Here is a 15,255-nt window from a genome sequence, read left to right on the forward strand (position 1 = left end):
GAGCTTCACACTCTGCATCCAAACTGAGCTGTAGTGAAGGTGAAAATTATGGAGAAAAATGAAGACAGAGCCATATCTACAGCAAACGGCATATGCCCTGCAGTTATTGCTCAGTCCTTACTGAGACAACTTCCACTGGCTGAAGTAAGAGTTTTGCCTGAGTCAAATACTGAGTAAGGATGGCAGGAGTTAGCCTGGAATAATAGTGACCATGCATGTAGTTGACAGGCAATAGATGCAAATCAGAAAATGCATCAGATGACAGAGTTTTATACTGAGGACACTAGAAAAAGAGAGGCTACTGCAGTCCCTTTTTCTCCTCCATCACCATGACCATTTACATGCAATTTCTACAGCTTTGGTCTCAGTAGAAGGAAACACAAGGTACTGTTTATTACAGATATACTGACTGATTGAAAACTATTTGAATAGACACAGAACGACAGAATACGTTCATCTGTTTGCTTTCTACTTTTGCCTACCCCCACACTTTCCGCATTTTTGTTGTCCTTTGAAATTTGGTGCAACATTGTGCACTTTCACTTAGGTCAATGTAAAACTCCCATGTCTCCCAGTGATGCAGGGACTACCCCACAATATTTGCTATGGATAACTCACAGGGGTGTTTTAAAGATAAATGCATTAAGGATTGTGAGGCGGGCAGATACTACAGTAATGGCAGCCAAATTAGTACATATGAAAATAACTGATTCCCAATTGCCACTCTGACTTCCCGGGACAATGATATCAAATACTTCAGCCTTCCTTACAAGAACAGGATAAAGTTAACATGCATTGAACAGGAACATTTGTAAAAATGAAATATCACCATGTGATGGTAATTATGATATGACCATTCACCATTATATTTTTAGAAAGAAGAATTTAGAAATATATCCCTTGCGGTCTGAAGACTGTTAGTTAATCTTTACTTAATAGTTGGACTGCTCCATATAAACCTGAGCTGATATAGCTAAATACACCTATTTTCTTTAAATAGATGCTGACGATGCTGAAGTGTTCTCTGTAGTGAATCAGATACTGGAAAGATGGTCTTGCTGTGGAGAAACCAAAATAATTTTTCAGTTTTTCCAAAACGCAAGCATGGAAGAAGGGACCACTGGGATCCAGTAAGAGTGAGAAAAAGGTAATGTCTGATAAGGGAAAAAATTATTATAAAGTGCTTAGCTGGACCTCGATGGTACAGCCAGCTGAAAGAATAATGGCAAGAGATTTTATCTGGCTAATATTGACCAGGAATAGCAAAACACAAGAAATAGCTCTGTACTTCTGTAAACTATGCTGATTCTTTGCAACCAGTTCTTGCAAACTTGGGGTTTCCTCCAGTTGCCAAAGCAGTCAGTAGGAGCTCTGCCATTGACTCCAGTGGGAGCAGGAGCAGACCAGTAGATAAACAAGAAAAACAGAATCAGTGCAAAGTCTTTTTTTTTCTCCACCTTGGCCAAGATTTTCAAAAGCAACTGGTGATTTAGGGTGCTCCGGTTTTGGGGGACTGAAACAGACCCCTTAAAGGAACCTGGTTTTCCGAAACCAAATATTCAGCACTTCTTGAAAATCAGGACCTTTTAGAATGTTTCAGCCTGGGCACCCAAAAATTGAGACACCTACAGTCACCTACCTGCTTTTAAAATTCTTGTGGAAAAAAATTTAAAAGTTCAGTAGCTTCCCTTTACATGCCCGCAGCTCTCCTCTAGAAGTTTTTCATTATAAAGATAAATATTTATACTTCTTACCTGTTTCTTTACAGACTGCTTAAAACTGAACAATGGTTGCAACCACCTTATCCCCCACTAGGTTTGTAAATGTCCATTTACAGATGCAGATCTGAACTTTCCAGCTGTGGCCTATCACTGTAATGGGCTAGAAGCACAAATCTGACAACCTTCTCCCCCAAACTCTGGGGAAGTTCAGATTCTGATCCAAATCTGCAGCCAAACTTCCTGGCTCTGGCCTACTTCTAGTTCTGTTATCATAGCATGAATAGTAAAGTAGTTTGGTATATTGCTTAATAGAGGTTTTTTATTTTATTCTGGAGGAAGAATATGGAGAGAAGATTCAGGAAGAAATATAATTTTGTAATAAAACCAAAGAAATACAAAAAGGTAACAGTTATGCAATTTGTAATGCTGTCAACTTTATGGTGGTGTTTCACCACATCACTAATACTAATTAAGGAATTCTCCAGCTGATGCTTAGTTGCATCTCACTGTCTAAAAGGAGACACTCTGTGTACCACACTAGCCTTTTTCCAGTGGGCTGGAACTGAGAGCCAATTAAGATATGGGACTTGGTATTCCATAACATCCATTAGATGAAGGGAATCCTGTTATTTAGCTGTATTTATCACTAGCTCTAAATAAAACAATGCACACCTTGAAACACCATACAGCACCTGCACTACTTTCGGGAACTGTTTCAGTGAAATCAGATGTAACCTCCAAATTCAATCCTGAGAGATGTGTTAATGGACTTCAGAACTCAGTTTTAAACTGAGCATGTATTATAATTTGGTTTGTTGATGTTAAGCAGGCTATTTTAGTGAGTACCACTCTGACAGGGTCTTTTTTTTTTTTTATGATGTGACACAGGCTTTTATCTCCATGAGATGGTGATTAGGATATGACCCATCAACATATGTATTTGTGTAGTGATTGTGGTGGGTGACAGCATTGTGCAAGCAGTTACTGTAAGTTGCAATATGATATGATGGTGCTGTTGTGTTATGAAGGCTGCTACTGTACAGAGTGGAGTAATGTAATGGAGTTGTGCAGGCTGCTATTGTATGTAATATAGTAATGGGATGGCATTGTGTTAGGGTGTTTATACAGGCTGCTACTGTATGCAGTGATGTGAGTGTTGTTATGTTATGCTGTTATGCGGGCAGTCACTGTATGTAGTGATCTGATAGCACTGGGGTGTTGTGGTGTAATGCAGCTGGTTATTGTGTGTAGTATTATGATAGTGTTGTGTTATGCAGGCTGTTACTGTGTAAATTCCTAAAACCTGGGCTTGGATAAGGCAATCATTCTATTACTTTAAAAGGGACCCCCGAGACAGCATTGAACCTGACCTGTACTACTGCTACTGACACCCAGCAGAAGTGTTACTTGAGTACTCATTTTCATTTGCTCATTTATGGCCAAATTTTAAATAGCCTTCGTTTCGTCTGTGCACAAAAGTCTCTTCTGTATTGATGAGCATGCAACTGTGCACACAAATCAGATGGTAGGGTTATGATCAGAGCCCAAATCAGAATATTTGCACATACACAAAATGAAGGCCTTTTAGAGTCTGACATTCATCAAATTTAGACTTAAGATTTACCCACAGTTGCATGTCTAATTTGCATTTGCAACTACCAAAACAGTGCTGGCAAATTAGGCATTTGGATCTATTTGGGTGCATAAATACACAACTGGACAGTAACTGGATGCAAACAACATAGACCCCAGCCTCAGCTTTCTGAAAAACAGGCATTTCATGTCAAAATGAAAGAAAAAGGGGAGGAAAACGTTCCTGTAACAGTGTAACATAATATCCCAGTGCATCACATGACAACGATTCCTTCTTGCAGTAAGGTATTCTTTGCATTGACTACAGTGATAAGAGCTGCTTTGGAGCCAGAATTATGGTAACAGAACCCTTCTTGAAAATTCCTTACATGGACACGAGAGATTTTAAGAGATTGTGTCTAGCCAGTGCACAGATGCACAAGGGAGTGGATGAGTAAAAGTGCAAATGGACTGTCAGACCTTTCATGCCCCATTTGCAGCACTAGTCACACCAAAAGAGTCAGGAAACAAAGAGACTAGATGGATCTATAAACTTGCCATCACCATACCACCCAGCAGAGCTTGTTGACTAAAGACAGGAGTGCCCACTGTCCCTTCTTAAAGGGAGCAGCCACAGATGTGAGTCCTGTGTGCCTTGGAGAGCCCTGCACCACTAGCAGCAGCATGGACCTGTGCCTATAAGGCACAATGAGCCCATAAAACCCAATCTACTAGACCTTCGTATCTCATACAGTGTGCAAGGATTTGTTAGAATGCTACTACAGCTTTTAACCAAGTAGCTATACTTTGTATGCAATCTTTTCCTCCGTGCGACAGTGTCAGATTTAATAGCTGAAAACGTCGAGAATCATGAACCTTCTACACACAAAGACTTGGCACACAAGTTCTCACTGAAAATATAGTACCCCTTAAAAACTCGTGGGAACACCCTTAGCCTCTAATGCCAAATACTTTCCAGGGTTAAAGCAGGGCAAACCACCCTAGAGATTCAGACAGAAATTACCACAATGTGCACAGAGAGAGAGAGAAATCAGAAACTGTCTGAAACAGACCAGAAATAATCACCCATTTACAGTGGTGAAGAGAAAGGGTGGAAGGGAACAGATCTAGTTAGCAAAGCTGCCAAGATACTGAACAAAAGGTTTAACATACTTGTCTATTCAGTGGGAAAATTCTCTCCATGCATTGCATGAATGGTACATAGCGTACAATGCAGCTAATTGCACAGTGGCACATACTCTTTGCAAAGCCTACTTAATAGTTACACATTTACAGTTTTAACAGGATGATGAACTTTATGATAAAGAAGTAACTACTTCATTTGTAAAGTCACATCTTAAACCAATTTTTAGAACATATGTTATTCATGTGGAATGCGTCTTTCTTTAAAATATTTCTGTTTCCAATAATAGCCTCGCAGTGTAAGACAACTATTTTAGAGTATTTCTATTATCTTGCATATTAAGTTGATCTTTAAAAAAAGAATAGCAACCTTATTAAAAGATTACAATTAATAATATACAATTATTTGATTCCTTAGAAGTATCAGGTTTGAGAACTCATCGGGGGTAAGGCTGTGAACCGGCACAAAGCGATCCTAAGCATACTGCAGAATCAGGGCCATTTTATATAAGTATAAATAATGGCAGAGGGAATGGAGAATCAGGCCCGCAGACTTGGTGTGGCCTCTGATCCAGATGTTTTGAACCTTAAACCTGTTCAGATCAAATTAAATCACTGATAATTGGTGCCTTTGGGCTGTAGGAAAGTCTGCTGCTACAATCGCTATACTATAGCTAGCTGCTCTCTTCCTGGTCCAGCAGGGGCTGTATTGTTGCAGTATTGCTAAGTACATGAGAATTCACAGCCCTTTTGAGCAGCATCCTTTTAACAGAGATGTATCTTGCTCTAGTGTAGAGCAAGCATTCCAAACAGGCTCACTGGGATGCAAGCCACCTCAGTGAAGGACAATGCAAGTTTCCTTTTGTCTTGACTGAAAAAACAGAGCAGTGTCACTGGAACATTTTTTATAGTGGGGATGCTGAAAGCCAGCAAAACTATAAAGCAGTGGTCCCCAAACATTTTATCTCATGCACCCCCCTTACTCCTCTCTGTGCCCCCCACCCACACCTCCAAAGCTGGGACAAGGGCCGTGGCTCGGGGCGGGGAACGCAGAGAAGTGTAAGGGGGCCGAGGCTGGGGCCACAGCTGGGGACCTGCACACAGACTCAGGCATGGGGCCAACAGCCAGGACTCTGCATGCAGGGCCTGGAGAAGAGTCCCATGTAAAACCTGGGGGTGCTGCAGCACCCCCCATACCTCTAGTTCCCACGCTTATGCAACAGAGGTGTCAGGGGACAGAATAACTCTAACCTCATGTTGCAGCAGCTCTTTAAGGGAGATATAAAAGATTTAAAGTAAGAAAGGTCAAAACATATCCTAATAAGAGCCTCAGGGCTCTGCTATAAGAGAGTCATCTTGTCTCCTGAATAGTGATGCTCAAACATTTTTTATAGTGGGGACGCTGAAACCTAGTGAAATTATAAAGCAGTAGTCCTCAAACTTTTTACCTCGTGCCCCTCATTACCCCAGTCCATGCCCTCCCCTGAACTCCTGAGCTGGGGCTGGGAGCGGGGCCATGGCTTTAGGTGGAGGGGAACATGGACGGGTATAAGAGGGCCAAGGCTGGGGCCACAGCTAGGGGTGGATGCGGATCCCTGGGCACAGAGCCAGGAGCAGCCACTGGGCCTGGGACCAGTAGCTGGGACCCCGGGTGCAGGGCCAGGAGCAGAGCCCCATGTAAAATCTGTAACATTAATCACATAACACTGCTATTCTGGGGAATAAAGACAACCTTTCATAGCTTTAAATAATGCAGTGAGCGGAGCTTATCAGAGAAAGCAAGTGTACATAATGAAGAGTAAATGGGTGTAAAAGCAACTATCCTACCCCTGATATTCTCTTCATGGAACAGAGTAAGATCTTTGTGTTTGAAACCCCATGTTGCCCTCAGACACAGTACATGCACGCAGCTCCCACTGATGTCTGTGGGAGTTGTGTACATGGATATCTGATGTCAGTACTCTTCTAAGGCAGAGTTTCTTAAACTTTGTTGCACTGCGACCCCCTTCTGACAACAAAAATTACTACATCACCCCAGGAGGGGGGGGGGACTGAGCTTGCTCAAGTCCAGCTGCCCTGGAGTGGGGAGGTAAAAGCCAAAGCCTGAGCCCCACTGCCCCAGACATGGGGAGGGGCAACGCTGAAGCCCAAGGGCTTCAGTTCCAGGCAGGGAGCCTGTAAACTGATTCCCACTGCCCAGAGCTAAAGCTTTGGGCTTCAGATTGGTCCTAGGCAGGGAGGCTCGGGCTTTGGCCCCAGGAGCCAGCAAGTCTAAGCTAGCCCTGGTAATCCCATTAAAACAGGGTCATGACCCACTTTGGGGTCCCGATCCACCGTTTGAGAACAGCTGGTCTAAGACTTTCTAAGTATAGTAGTATTCAGGCAACATGCCAAGAGCTCGTTTCCCAAATATGAATATGGGATTAAGAGATGACAGGGAATGCTTTTTCAGGATGATTCATGGCACTTTTGCACTGAAGATAGTTTTGTGCAAGAGACTTCAGAAAAATGAGGGGGTGGTGGAAATTCAAAGAAGATTTTAAGGAGGATGAAATTAAACATATCCAAACATTGTCTCAAGAAGAGAAAACACAAACTCCCCATGGAGAGGACTTTTTAACATGCAACGAACTTTAATATAACCCAAGATATATGAAAAGAAAAAGACACTGTAGTTGCAACAGGATCAAAGCTTTTGAAATGTTAGAGGATTTGAGAGAAAATTGGAAAAATAACTACAGTTCAAAGCAGAATGTGTTGTCAGTATACAACTGGCTATTGTACTAGGAACCGGGGCAAACAATAGTTCCATCTCCAAGGTGGCACATCTGTGCAAACATCACTATCAAAGTCAAGATGCATTGCTAGTAAGATGGTAATAAAGGTTCACATCACAGTAGCTAGGGGGGTGGGGGGACTGTAATTGACCTGTCTGCAGAGCAAGGAGTACAGAAGTGTTTGCTAACACCAAGGGAACTGGAGTTCTGAGACACATGTCAGGGAAAAAAGGGTAAGACTTCAACAGCCTGGAGAAACTGGCAGACTATGAATGAATATATGAGCCACATATTTTCTGATTTCTCTTTTGTAAGATCAGTGGCTGGTCCTCCCTAAGCAAAGCTAGGGAACCTTAGACTTGGGTGTGTTTTTCTACTGTTTGACCGTGAGTCAATTTGATACAAAGTTCTGACCTTTGGTGAGAGGTGGTAGGAGGCAAAACGGTACCTGACCTGGAGTGTCTGGTCAAAGACATGGAGGAAAAGACTCTCTCTCCCCGAGAGGTCTTCCTAACACACTGGGTATGTCTACCCTTTGAGCTAGGGGTTTGTTTCCCAGCTTGAGGAGACATACCTGTGCTAGTTCTGCTCAAGCTAATATGCTAAAAATAGAGTTCAGCCAGGGCTGTGCAAGTGGCAGGAGGATCTAGCTGCCCTGAGTACAATCTCATCTGAAATCCTAGGAACTTACGTGGGGTGGCTAGCCCCTCCCTCACACTGCCTCACTCTATTCTTAACATACTAGCTCAGGGGTTGCCAACCTGAGCCTGAGAAGGAGCCAGAATTTACCAGTGTACATTGCCAAAGAGGTGCAGAAATACATCAGCAGCCCCCATCAGCTCCCACTCCCTACCCACACCTCCCAATCAGCTATTTCGTGGCATGCAGGAGGCTCTGCGGGGGAGGAGCAAGGGCATGGCAGGCTCAGGGGAGGGGGCAGGAAAGGGTGGATTGGGGGCAGAGCCTAGGGTAGAGCCAGGGGTTGAGCAGTGAGCACATCCCAGCACATTGGAAAGCTGGCACCTGTAGCTTCAGCCCCGGAGTTGGTACCTACACAAGGAGCAGCATATTAACTTCTGAAGAGCCGCATGTGGCTCTAAAGCCACAGATTGGCCACCCCTGTACTAGCTTTATCAGGGTTCACATGGATTCCTCAACCTGGGAATTACACCCCCAGTTCCAAGTACAGACATACCCACTGTCTGAAGTTGATAAGATACACAGGAAAGTGTGATAACTGAGAATAATGAAATCGATAAGGTAAGGGACCCGAGATTACAACTCATTAAAAACTGTTCACAAATGAGCCACAGACCAAAGCTCATCTACTATGCAAATGTTTCTTTATTCCAGTTCCTTCCTTCTTAACCTCACCTCTAACCAATTTTGACTGTCATTAACGTCACTTCCCCTACCGGGCCAACATCACAAACAAGATTTTAAAAAAAAAAAAAAATGAAATAAACCAAAGTGTAACATTTGAAACAAAGTTCATGTAAGTTCATGAACTTATGTTGTATAACTCTCCTTTCCATTGCCTTTGCTCACACTCAGCCCTTTGCTCTCGCCTTTCCCTGTCTCAGGTTCTTACCTAGCCTATACTGTAAGTGCCTAAGAACAGAATGTAATTTTTTTTATTTGTAAAGTACCATGAACACTTTTGCAGCTGTATGAATTAACATTAATAAAACAAGCACTATGATTAACAACAAAGCAAATATTGTGCTTGCAAATAGTTCAAATTATCACAAAATATTTGCAAAATATACAACACGGTGACAAATTTGATATCATTTTACCACTATAATTGCTGTGGATATTTTAATGGAAAATTTACAGGATAAGATTCTCTGCTTGTGTAATGGGGTGCAGCTAGTGGATCTGCACCAGTTAACGTGAGAAAAATCATGAACAGAAACAAAATTGGTGAAGAACAGCACCAAGCGAAGTTGAGCCAAGTCAGCATCTATCTTAAGTCTGGGATACATTTTTTAAAATCCCTTTATGAAAATCCCTCACTTCTGCATACAGGAAACTCACTTGCAATTGTATATTCTCAAATATTCTACATCAGATACTTCTCTCTACATGAGAATATTGGAAGGGAGTTCAATATATGTTGGAATTACTTGGTGACTGCAGCCCAAGACTAAATAACAGGTAATGTTTCTCAATTAGACATGCTAATCCTTCTTACAAATACCAGACAAGTATGCTGTGCATTCATACCAAGCCCCTCAGCTTAGTCTACTATGGCAATCTTCTTATATTGCATAGCTGAGACAACCCAGCTGTGGACTGGCCTACAAGGATTCCAGACAATAAATGAAAAGTAATCCTTTTAAAATCATACAGTGAGATTATATGCATGCATCCCCACAAACCAGTTCGTTTCCAGTAGAAAAAAATGGCATAAAGTATCAAACAAATTGACATTATTTTCTTTTACCAAGACCAAATGAAATCTGCAGTTTGATCAAGCTTAGCCTTGGGTGAGAAGTAAAAACCACTATGTAAAATCAATGTGGAGAATATCTTTTTAGCTGACTTCAATAATGATCATATATTTAATAACCCAGGGGCTAAATCTTTATCTTAACTGCCCCCTATGCAAGTTCACAGAAATCAGTGGGGCTGGGTGGAGTACAACACACTCTGGAACTGACCCAGGTCATAAAAACCAAAAGACACTACAGGATAGTGAGCTACAGTGAGTATCTCTGCCTGTCACAGGAATATTCTAGCCTACCATGCTCCTTCAAGACTGGATTGTAAATAGTTAACTCTTCTACCCCATCTACTGACACAAAGGACCAGAACCCTCTCCCATTCCCCCTCCATGCCTAAACTCTGCCAGTGCAGGTGGAAAGTAAGAGAGCCATACATGCCTTGCTTGTGAGTTGCTGTCCTTTCAACTGTAGCGGCAGCTGAAGTTCAACAGTAACTTGTGCTGCTGGAACAGCAATTACACCAGCCCAGGTCACCCTAGCATAACTCATTCTGGCCATACTGCCTACTCTTGGCATATACCCAGAGTGCCCACAATATGCAGGGGTGAGAACAGTGCATCTTCTTGCAAGAGGCAGTGATCAGACTGTCCTCTCCTCTGGCATGGTGGGTCACCTATTCATAGAGAGGCTGGGAGCTTCCTAATTTCATTCTTCTTCAGGGATAGGCCACAATTAGACTGGAATTTCACTCAACCCTTTGGTGCAGTGGGACTCAGGAAACCCTCCACCACCTCTTTAAACTCAAATCTAGTATCACCAAGGGCTTATGCCGAAGAGTGCACCTTGGAATTTGGCAATGTCTCCCCTTTGGATGAGAGTACACCAAATTCTCTCCACTTCTCTCATTTGCTCCCTCCTCTGCCTCACCCTTCAAATATGTTCCCGTCCTGCTTTTAAAGGCCATCTCATTCTAAAATGAGCACTCGTGTGCATATCTTGTTGACATTTTGCTTCACTACACAATCAAGTTTTTCCTCCATTTCCTCAAGAGTCTGAGAGGCGGTTTTTAGGTCTTTTTCAGATTAATTACACTATTTTGTATCTGCTTTCATTAAGAGCCCTTATATCAGCAAATAGCGCACCAATGTAAAAATCTCTCTTTTAAAGACCTTTTGCCTGCTTGAGGATCACAGAAACAGTAATCAGTATTTAAAAAAGCAGTCTGTCTCTTAAAAGATAAACTGCATGAAAGGATTTAAATTAAAGGGTTACATTTGAAAACAGGAGGCTTTTTACTAAACAATTCACATACAATAAAATGAAGTATCGAAAAATTAACTGAAATATAAATAAATCCATGTTCTGCAAAAAAAAATGATTTTAAAGAATTAAGCTTTCCCCAAACCATTCTGTTAGGACACTTGTAACCATTTAAAAATCTTTCAACAACATTTATAATCATTTGGATTGCTTTCCACTTACTTCCTACAACATTGTTATATTGCAGGAAAATATCCTAGTACCATTGTGTTATCACGGAAAGAAATGTAAAATTACAAACAAAGCAATCAGCCTTTTGCAATTAACAATTGTTTCCCCTTCTTTACAAGATAAGTGTTTATTAAAATGCAGTAATCAACAAAAGACCACACAGTTAGAGAGACAAAGAAAATAATGAAATGTATGTTATTGTAAATACTCCACAGGCCACACAAATAAACATCGGTTGAGCTATAACAATTTACACTAGCTAAGGATCTGCTCCCACATGTTTACTATCACTGGTAAAATGGTGGCAGGAACTAATTAAAAACAGTATTTTAAAAGAGGGCCTTTAAAGGTTATCCCGCACTCCTTGGAAGTGAACTGTTTGCACGCATAGTTGAAAGGAATGGAAAATACCTGCAGTAATGAAGTAAGAAATACAGAGCAAACGGCATCTTGAATGAGAGAACCTTTAGTGGCTCACGGAATGCAAAATTCTTGATATCTAGCTCTGCGTGTGTGGAGCAACTACCATTGCAACCACCAAAGAACCAGCTCATCTGGAATAGAAACAAACTTGCTTTGAAATTTCAGTGCATCATTGTTTGCCTCTCTTTTTTTAATGTGGCTATTTTTTAAAATAAAAATCTTGCTGCTGTTTACATATTGTTAATTTTGCCAGGTCTTTTAAGCTTGTGCCAAACAAATAGTTAGGATACATTGCTTAGCAAGAACAATGACTGAACACTTTTGGAGTCAGCCCAGAGGGAAGAAATGAGGCTCTCACAAATAAGAGAAAATGAGACTTGTACTCGTAAGAATCCTATAATAATATTTGCATTTCATTAGTGCCTTGCATCCAAGGAGGCCTTATAACACCCTTACAAGCTCAGTAGGATTATCCTTAGTTTACTAGTGGGAAAACTGAGACAGAGAGATTAATTGATTTCCGTAGGGTCATGCAAGCATGTGTCCCAGGCAACAGATCTGACCTCCCAGTCCCTGAGCTTTAACCACAAGACCAAACTTCCTTGTTAAATATTTCATTATAGTAATTGTAACCACAGTGCCACCGAGAGAGAAATCCAGGACTGCTGTGATAAGAGTATGAAGCAATTCACGGTTACTGCCGTATTTATTATCCTCTCACAGAAAAACAAACTGCTGAGGAGCAAAGGTGTTGGTTGATGGTACCTCTGTTACTATGGTAACAAAAGGTAACTGTATTGTGTTAGCTTATTATGTGGTACTTCCTTTGAAATAATATAAATTGTAGATAATCTTGCCTTATTATATCCCACTCAGCTGCAGTACCCAAAGTAGCTGAGTGGGTTCAAGCATAACTGAACTAGTCTCCTGGGACACCAGTAACATCTTAAATGACTGTCTTTGAAAGTAATAAAATAAGTATTTAAATTAATGTATTTGAGGTCTGTTCAAATTGGGGAGGGAGAGTGTGGAATTCTTCCAAGCTGTGCCCTCAAGCCAAGCTCCACCAACTTCAGATGCCCAAATGAGACACTATTCACAGCAGATTAAGCAAACACTTAAAATCGGCTCACACGTGCTCTGCTCAGACTTGGCTCGCCTTCAGTGAGGCTTGCGTGTCCACTTGAGCAGGTCCAGATAAAGACAATAGGCCTTAGGAGAAACTTATCTCCAACGTGGGGAGCCTTCCTGAGAACGCTACAGACAGTCTCCGAGTAATGGCTGCTATGACTCTAAAAAGGCATGTGATGTGACCATATGTGTCTAGACTCCATCTCAGGATGTCTTTTCCACAGATTGGTCTGGGGAACCCCGCTTGGAAACAAAGGGTTCCCGACATATACAAAAGCTATATAAGGCAGGAGTGACATCATCTGGGGTTCTTCACTCCCCACACAAGAAGGCTCCTGGAAACATCTGAGGAACAAAGACTGAACTCCGGGAAGTGCTAGACCCAGGCTAGAAGGATTTTTAGCCTGTGAATGGAACACCTGGATATTCCAAGTGTAAGCAAGTGCAGCTTTCCCCTTAAGAATCTGCAGCCTGCTTGTATCATCTCTTTGGTTATAAATGGCAGATTCTCACCCTATCTATTTAGTATGTTAAGTATAGTTTGTGTTTTTTTGTTTATTTGGTAGGTAATCTGCTTTGGTCTGTTTGCTATCACTTATAATCACTTAAAATCTATCTTTTGTCATTGTTAAACTTATTTTTGCTTTATCTAAACCAGTGTGTGGGAATCATAACTCTGGGGCAGAAGGCTGTTGCATATTTCTCTCCACATTGAGGGAGGGGGTGAATTTTATGAGCTTACATTGTACAGTTCCCTGTGCAGCACAAGACAGTATAATTTTGTGTTTATACTTCAGAGGGGGTGCGTGCCTGAGAATCTGGTTGTTACCCTAGCTATTGCCTTCCTATGCAGGGGCTGGTCAAAACACCTACATATAACTGCAGCTGGGTGTGTCCCTACCTGTTGTATGCTGGTGAAAGTGCAGGTTGAAGCCTGGACAGCTTTGCAGCTTGTCACAGCAGTGCCGTGTAAGAGGGAGCCCAGGCTGGTGGGTCAGGGGGCTCAGTTCCAGGTTGCACCCCAGGGGGAACCCATCAGATATAGTACAGTATATCCTTATATATATGGTATATGGGCATTTAGGTAGGGCACTGCCCACGCCCATAAGCTCCTGGCCAATGGGAGCTGCGGAGCTGGCGCTCAGGGCAGGGGCAGCATGTGGAGCTTTCCTGATTGCACCTATGCCTAGGGACCACAGGGACATGCTGGCCACTTCTGGGAGCTGCGCAGAGCCAGGGCAGGCAGAGAGCCTGCCTTAGCCCCACTGCACTGGCACCTGGACTTTTAACAGCCTGGTCAGCAGTGCTATCTGGAGTCGCCAGAGTCCCTTTTTGACCATGCATTCTGGTTGAAAACTGGATGTCTGGCAACCCTACATTTAGGACCTGATCCAATGCCCACTGAAATCAATGGCAAGCTTCCCTTTTTGGGGGGCCTTTGATCAATCTCTTAGAATGGTATCCACCAAGGGACTTAGGTACTGCAGTGCTGAGCATGATGGCACCTAGAAAATTACAGGAGCAATAATGCAATCCACAAAGCCTAGTTAGGTTTCTAGGTTCCCGTTCAATTAATGGGGAAAGTCAGGGATCTAAGAATGTGATCCACAAAAGCCAGCACACTGGGCAGGGAGCCACCAAAGCAAGCCAATAGGAATTGCTTATTGAAGGGGGGTTGTTCTATGCCCTGCCCCTCTCTTGGAGATGGGTGCCTAGATCCAGGCTGCAGGGAGGTGCCTAGCCCTGATTAGCAATCCACAAATGGCTACCCACTGCCTGCAGTTAAGCCTCTAAAGTATTTCTTGCAGAAATGAGTTAGAGGCCTGCCTCACTCCACACAAAATAGCCAGAGGAGGTGGTTGTGCCCATATTAAAACTTTTAGCTTATTTGTTAGCATACTTGTCTTGAGTGGGGAGACTCTGGTTCAAATTCCTTCCCTCTCCCAAAGGGGGAGAAAGGATTTTAACGGGGGTCTCACACCTCTCAGGAGAGTGCTCTAAGCACTGAGCAAGAGGGTAGTCTTGTGAAGCGGACAGGGGAAGGTTCCCTCAATCTCTCCTGTGGAAGCAGTTCCACTGTGGATAAATAATGAAAGAGTGGTTGGAGCGAGGGGGGGGGGTCTGGACTCAGTGTTTCCCAGGTGGGTGCCCTGACCATTGACTATAAAGTCATTCCTGTAGGCTCTAGCTTTGTCTTTAGCCTAATGACTGTTCCACTGTGGATAAATACTTAAATATTCATTGGGCCAGAGCAGGCCATTTCTCCCCTACCGGCAGAGATGGGATTTTGTGCCTGGGTCTCCCCAGTCCCAAGTGAATGCTCTAGTCACTGGCTAACAGTTGTAAGGTGGACACCTGCTGTTGCTGCTGGATTTTGAGTGAGACCCAGTCCTATAGGCACATGCTGAGCACGCTTCCTGAATCAGGCCCTTTATATGAGTTAGGTGGCTGAATGCTTATGGATCGCTCTGGCCTTTAAGTAGGAGATAGGCATCCCAACACTATGAGTGAGGTGGCACTTCAATGCCCAGAGGCAGAAACATAGGT

At 42.7% G+C, this 15,255-nt stretch overlaps 1 long non-coding RNA gene across 1 annotated transcript in view; it reads right to left on the reverse strand.

Moving 5' to 3' along the window:
- The window catches only part of LOC115654013, an 81,228-nt gene that overhangs the window by 65,496 nt on the left and 477 nt on the right, over nt 1-15,255 (reverse strand). The window contains exon 2 of the long non-coding RNA XR_004001070.1: nt 11,566-11,708. This is a non-coding gene — a long non-coding RNA (uncharacterized LOC115654013). The remainder of the gene's footprint in view (nt 1-11,565; nt 11,709-15,255) is intronic.

Source organism: Gopherus evgoodei, chromosome 6 (assembly GCF_007399415.2).
Source record: "Gopherus evgoodei ecotype Sinaloan lineage chromosome 6, rGopEvg1_v1.p, whole genome shotgun sequence".
Lineage (NCBI taxonomy): Eukaryota > Metazoa > Chordata > Testudines > Testudinidae > Gopherus > Gopherus evgoodei.